The sequence below is a fragment of the Synchiropus splendidus genome, chromosome 11 (genome assembly GCF_027744825.2).
Source record: "Synchiropus splendidus isolate RoL2022-P1 chromosome 11, RoL_Sspl_1.0, whole genome shotgun sequence".
NCBI lineage: Eukaryota > Metazoa > Chordata > Actinopteri > Syngnathiformes > Callionymidae > Synchiropus > Synchiropus splendidus.
The window spans coordinates 20,732,792-20,740,627 of NC_071344.1; positions in this window are offsets into that span (position 1 = coordinate 20,732,792).

Consider the following 7,836-nt stretch of genomic DNA (forward strand, 5'->3'; position numbering starts at 1 on the left):
AGCCTGTTTTTCATCCCTTGTTAGATAGGGTGGAGGGATTTTGGCTTTGCTCAGTGCCACTGATATTATATTTCTTCAGCCTCACTGACTGACATTTTGTTGTTACGTATGACAGTTTCTGTGGCAGTTATGAGTTCAAGCCCTTGAAGAACACATCCATTTCATGCCTTGGTCATGGTCCTGTCTGACATGTTCCTGACCCAAATGCCGTGTTCAGTGGGTGAAACGGAGGAGACGTTGTGTGTGAAGGACCTGTTGTTACGGGACATCAGTAGGAGAAATTTCTTTAGTTGTCTGGTTTTTCCCTTGGTGTGTTGTCTGAGGCTGATTTGTTTGATAACATATGAGGATTCATAAAGCCGTGTCCTTATTTTCAGAGCCCAATAGATGGCACTCTCTGCTGGAAAATCTTATGACGTGATCACCCATTTCAACGAAGTCCCACATCTTTATTAATCCTTGTGGAAGTGTGTGTTGACAGAGGACCTTAACACTATTGCTGTTGCCTTACACCTGCATTCAAGGCTTGAGACGATCATTAGATATAGATTTAAAGAATTAGGGTGAACTCTATGAATCCAAAAGCCTTGTGGAGCCTGCTGGAAGATGTAAGCCAATAAGCTGTCAGGGTGGTCCAGTCTCATCCTGCCAACACTATAGAACATCTAATATGCTTTGCTCTGGGACAGATCGACCAAACCGAGCTGTGCCCTTGATGCTGGTGTCAAAGCTGTTTAGCATGGTGCTTGACTTTTACTCTGTTTTCCTACAGGCCTGCATTCCTGTTCATGCAGGATTCGTCTGCCTTCTCACCTTTCAGCAAAAGCAATACTTGATAACTTCAACTCTTGAGTTTCAGTCTTTGTTTATCCTTTGTTTTGTGGTTTCACCTCAACTAATGAGACCAGGAAGGTAATGTGACCTGAACTTAACAAAGTGCTTCCTCTTTCATTCATTTACAGTTTGAGAATATTGTTTCCTCATTGGATTATATTGTGCTGATTATTGAATTGACCATTAATTCTTACATTAAATTATTGTGACAGTCTTCAGGATGTTGTTGTACTGTTTGGTCATATATTTTTAATTCATTTTCAAGTTTTTTTCAAGGGTAGACTATTAGTCGAATTGACACATGTACCTCTATATGTGACTTAATATTCCTAACCACCGTGACCCCAATTAGCATTAGAATGCACTTCCATGACATCTGAGATCCACTGGGATAATCTTCGTCAACCTTTAGTCAGGTAAGACATCACTATCCTGGCTTTTACAGCTAGTGTGTCAGGAGACGAGCTGACCTATGACCGCAACATCAGTAAATATAATAACATGGAGACACTCAAAGGGCTGAGAATCCAATAAATGTAGACAACTGTGAGAGAAACCCACCCCCACGTCAGAGTTCTCTGCAGCTGATGAAGGCCTCGATAGTGATGAGAATTTAGACGTTTTTTTTGTTTGTTTGTTTGTTTTTTTGTGGTGGTAAAAGATATATCAACATATTCAATTTGTATTTGCTCTCGGTCTGGTTTGCTTTTGTTTTGCTGTACATTGTGAACGAGACAAGGTCAAACAGTGATGTCATAGCTGAGAGAACATTGAAATTATAATATTCAGGTTTACCGCACCTGAAGTTTTATTACGCACTTGATAAAAACTCATTCTGTGGCAAAACGTCTTGATCAACCACTTAAGTAGGACCACAATCCATGGTCATGTGAAGCCTTGTATTGCAAGAGGCATTAAGATGGGATTTTCCAGTCTCCACGTCTTTATTTAGCCACAACTCAGTGACAAAAGCAGCGCGTTTTGTTCTTTGCATCAGGCCTACTCCAAAGTAGGCCAACAACCAGGCTCAGATGAAAACAATTAATGTATAATTTATATGTAATGAATTATAATTAATGTGGAATTTATGTTGTCCTTAAAATAATTGGCAACAACCTTGGGGATGTCACATGGACTCGGACATCTCCTGCCTACTGGGGGTTCTGGGGAGTCCAGCATGCGCATGTCTTGACTGCTTTGCACCTTTTTACTTGTTCTCCAACACCAGTACTGCAGTAAATATGACTGCCATCTGAGTGTGGTTGATTTGATACAGCTATGATGTCAACACCGTCGCAGGTGTGTTGAACCAAGAGCACCAAAATGAGGCCGTATAAGCTGACAATGCAAAAAAAAAAAGCGGGGGAGCAAGCTCAGGAACATTGAGCAGTGATCAAGGGGAGGCAAAGGTCAGACGTGGCGCGGTGGATGAATGATGAGTTTCTTTGTGAAGCAGACACTGTTGACATGTCCTCTAAACCTTTGCAGATGATCTATGCATGCATGTCTGTCTCAGATGTACGTGTGCAGTGTCTGTGTGGAACATCCCTGCCACGACACTATGTGGAGAAAATTAAGTTGTAAAGACCAACAAAAACTGCTCAAGGATAAAACTGCAGATGGAATCTCTTGATGTCATTCATTTGGATTAGTAAGGTGCATTCATGCTTTTGTACTGGACCTATCTACAGAGGATCATGGAATTATAGTACATATACATAGTTCTGCTGAAGTAATTAAGAGTAATCTGTCCATCATTACCAGCAGACAGAGAAGAGCCAGACAAAGACCTGATGGAAGAGGCATCGCATGGAGGAGTGTGAGGCGTGTCGATCTCAAGTTGCAGAACGCGAGGATCAGCGCTCTGGGTTGTGGGGTTTATGTGAGGTGTGTCATGTGCTTCAATTGAAAACTTAATGTGTCAACATGCAACGCTGATGGCTGTGTTTTGCGGTAGCATAGGACTCAAAAGTCAACTTTTCCTACATCCATATATATGACGCCATATGAGTGAGCCTGTGTTGCACATGTCAGCTTGTTTGGCCTGGCGGTGAAGGGGGCTTTGGCTGCTTGTGATTTCAACTTCCAAGTGTGCAGTTAAATGGAGTATAACAGTGCAGCGACAAGTTCCTGTTTCATGTAGGAGGGGTTCATGGCAGCAGCAATCAGCAGAGGCGGGCAGAAGGTTTCCAAGCAAAGAGAAACAAAAACACACTGCAGTGTGCATAATAAGCCATGTATAGAGGAAGTCCAGCATTGCCAAGTTGTGTGGTGTGTGTCTTAAGACGGAAACATAAAGCTTTTTGTGGTCATCAGGTTCGGTGAGGTTGCTGCATAATAATCTACAAATCTAAAGTCATTATCACAAAGTCATTTTTCCAGAAGGAAGCTCTCAGTGCGTGTTTGTGTGGGAGAAATAAACTGAATGACTCAGATGTGGGAGGTCGATAAGCGTCATCTTTTCATCAAGTAAACTTGAATTTATATCTCCTCCACTCTGGGAGTATTGATGTATGTGAGTTTATCACAGTGTCTCTTTGAGCCATCAGAGGAGCAGATGTGGCTCAGAAAACAAGGCGGAAATTGTTCTGTTTCATTTCGTTGCAAAAACATTCAGTTCCCAGAGGTGTGCAACAGATTCTGTGATTCCAAAACATCTGGATGCTGTGATGTATTCTCCAATTTGAAGTGGCGAGTTTAACAACATTTGTTTTCTCTGTTTTTCATACATTTGTAGACTGTACAGCTACACACAACTCATGACACACTTCAAGAGAGCACCGAGACATGGACATGCCGGTTGACCACAGGAGGCACACATTTCTATTTTCTATAGACATCAGTGAGAGACATACTGTTGACCAGTGAAGAAGATAAAGAGCTAGAAATCAGTGAAGAAAACATACAGTCAAAATACAAAGTATCTGATTTTCTGTCCAAGTGATAGAATGCAATTAATCACAAATAATACATAAAAATATACAACTTAGCTCTATAGTGTGACAAATATTGGTGCATTGTTTATATAACTCAATTTCCAAGAGTGCCACATTATTCCTCAGTCACACTAGTGCACCTAGCGCTGTCAAAGAGGATTTTTTTTTTTTTTTTTTTTGCTGAAAGTGCAGTGTGTAACGCTGTGACTGAACTCATCCTGTCATACTACCCAGTGTTTGTCAACATTTTTCAAGCCACAACACACTCAATTCATTGGCAAAAAAAACACACCACAGCACAAATCACAGCAATTTTTGATTCTAATTTATTTTATTTTCTAGTCAGCACAACCATTTTTGTCTGTAAATAGTCCTCAAAAAATAAATTAACACAATAAAATGAAAAAAATAGTGAAGACATGGCTGTTTTCTTCAACATAGCCATTTTAACGGGATTCATGTGCACCAAAACACCATATAGCTTTTTCAAAACGGTAAAAAATGCAAACCTTTGGAACTAACTAACAAAACAGCCATGTTTGATTACTGGACCTAACTGTAACTGTACCGGTATTTTAAGGGTATTCAATTGTCAACAATTATTCTTTATGTCTTTACATTATGAAGGGCATTTATTTGGATCTGTATTTGATTTTAAGACATGCGGTTACGCCCCCTGATGGCTCTTGACAATGGGGGGAAGATAGAACAACGAGCTGTACCAGTGAGGAATTGTGACACAAAACCAAAATACAAGATGGCAAAATCAGAAAGATTTATCAAACATAATGCAACACAGGGAACTGAGAGGACTCTGAATGGCACCAAACAAAAAGGCATTATCCTAAAGAAAAATACACTACATTCACTACCATTTTAGCAGGTGCATTGCACCCCAAAAGTACAGCAGGTGGTGTTCACTGCTGCACTGGTGTTTCCAGACACCAGGCTATCTATCTCTACGATCAACATAATTTTCAAGTCATTAGCTGTCTAAATTTATTTCAAATGTTATTGAACAAAACTCCTAATGAAAACAGCATTTAAAAAACAAATAAAAAACTTAAAACTCACTGTTCCAAATTATTATGCACAACATAGCTTCAAGACATTTTCTAGTTTGTAAAGAACTGAAAATAGTAATTTGTTGAATTTATAGCAATATAAGGTCATGGTTACTAAAATAAAAAGCTACTACAATCCAAAACATCTTAACAGGTCAAGTTACATGTTAACATAGGACCCCTTGTTTGATAGCAGCTTCACAATTCTTGCATCCATAGAACTTGTGAGTTTATGGACAGTTTCTGCTTGAGTGTCTTTGCAGGATGTCAGAACAGCCTCCCAGAGTTGCTGTTTGGATGTGAACTGCCTCCCACCCTCATAGAGCTTTTGCTTGAGGATCCTCCAGAGGGTTGCAGTTATGCATAAACCTTCTATTCGACCACCCCTAAACAACGCTCACAAGCAGAAACGGCTGCAGTGGGCACAGAGATACATGAAGACCACTTTTCAAACAGTCTTGTTCACTGATGAGTGTCGTGCAACCCTGGATGGTCCAGATGGATGGAGTAGTGGATGGTTGGTGCATGGCCACCATGTCCCAACAAGGCTGCGACATTAGCAAGGAGGTGGTGGAGTCATGTTTTGGGCTGGAATCCTAGGGAAAGATCTGGTCGGGTCCCTGAAGGTGTGAAAATGACTTCTGCAAAGTATGTTGAGTTTCTGATTGACCACTTTCTTCCATGGTACAAAATGAAAAATCGTGCTTACCGAAACAAAATCATCTTCATGCACGACAATGCACCATCTCATGCTGCAAGGAATACCTCTGCTTCATTGGCTGCCATGGGCATAAAAGGGGAGAACCTCATGGTGTGGCCCCCATCCTCCCCTGACCTCAATCCTAGTGAGAATCTCTGGAGCATCCTCAAGCAAAAGATCTATGAGGGTGGGAGGCAGTTCAACTCTGGGAGGCTGTTCTGACATCCTGCAAAGACATTCAAGCAGAAACTGTCCATAAACTCACAAGTTCTATGGATGCAAGAATTGTGAAGCTGCTATCAAACAAGGGGTCCTATGTTAACATGTAACTTGACCTGTTAAGATGTTTTGGATTGTAATAGCTTTTTATTTTAGTAAACATGACCTTATATTGCTGTAAATTCAACAAATTACTATTTTCAGTTCTTTACAAACTAGAAAATGTCTTGAAGCTATGTTGTGCATCATGATTTGGAACAGTGCGTTTTAAGTTTTTTTATTTATTTTTTAAATACTGTTTTCATTAGGAGTTTTGTTCAATAACATTTGAAATACATTTCGACAGCTAATGACTTGAAAATGATGTTGATCGTTATTTGCATCAAGTATTTTGGAAAATCAAACAAAAACATCATTTGCATAATAATTTGGAACTCAGTGTACATGATAGCATTATATTATACACTTTGTTAATAAAAATAATTGTTTACACCTGGTTCTTTTTCGAAACTGTTCATGTCGCATGGAAGTAGCGGAGAGCTATAAAATGGTGACCTTTTCATATTAAAAGCGAACTGACATTGGCACATCTAAATTTTGTGCTGCGGCCTCTAAAACAAAAAGGTTAGGTGCATTGATGCAAAACCTTAGTTGGAGCCTTGAATAACTTAAGACCCAAGTGTTTCTCAGCAGTGCATTTATCATTCATTTATTGGTTGCAAACAGAACTAAATGGAAGAAATGGGAGTAAAATTGTTTGTCTGTGGGAGGATGTTTCCTGTTAAGATCATCAGTGACCATTTGTTTCAGAAACCATTTCATACAGAGGATACAGAGTCCACCACTCAATGATGGTGGTTCCATGAACAGTGAGGTTAGCAAGTGCAAGAGAAGCCTTTAGTGAAGGTTTTGAATCCCTTCAGTTGTACATCATTTGCGTAACAGTGGAGACACTGTGGTGCAGTCCAAACTGTCCACTGATAGTTTTGCAACCCTTTCCATCCATGTGAGCGCCAACAACCGACCTTCTCAGGTTATAAGGACTCTCCTTGTTGTGAGCCACGACACAGTTTGAAAAGCTGTGCTGTGAAGATGAGATTTTGACCGGAAGACCCTAATTCCTCCCCATTGACTGAGCCACTGAACTCTGATTTCCTTGTCAGATGAACTGATAAGCCCACATACTTTTGTCACCCACAAATATGACATAATGTGAGGTAATTTCCCTGTTACATATGTAAACAAACCGCATGTTTTTGTTTTCCTTGTTTGTCTTTTTCTTGTTATCAGACTCTGTGAAAATGGGACCAACTACTGATACAAACTTTGCTTAAATTAAGAAAGATCTTCGGGGTTCACAGACTTTCATGCACCACTGTATATATTACTTCACTGGCAGCTCCTGCTTGGCACTGCTCTTCTCGTTGCATGACGCATTCATTGGTCAGGGCAATATCGACGAAATGTATCAATACGGTCCATTGCCAATGAAAAGTTCCATAGATGGAGTAGTTCTGAATGCGCTGATCTGACAGGTCTAACCCGCCCATTTTCTTATTGAAGGCTGTGATTACTGGATCACGTGATTACTGGTAACTGATCCTCTTCTAAATGTTTTGGTGAAAGCATTTTCTGAGTTTCCCTTTTGTTCTGCCCTTCTAGGAAGCGGAGGTTTCAAACTTCATGCTGCTCAGTTTCTGGACCTTCTATAGTTACTGTCTATGTAATAATGGTACTGAGAGGTGGTGATGGGTTGATGTGGCTTCATGTGCTTTGAATTTCAAAACTCTGTAGGTAGAGCTCTGGGTTAAAAAGTAGTGTGAGAATTGCTGCAAGTGGAAGTCACATGTGGACAGAACAGTTCCGAGTGGCATTGTGACTACCCGTGAGACTGTGTTGAAAAAAGAAAGAGGTTAGGTAAGTTGCTATTAAAAGCTCCTAAAGCATTTCAGTCATGGTGACTTTCTGATGCTACCCTCACGAAGAAGAAGAGCCATATAAGGGGTTACAAATAGCAACTGACATGTTGATTCCCTCAAGGTGGAGGGATTACTGGCATGGGAGCATCTCGGGTTCCCACATT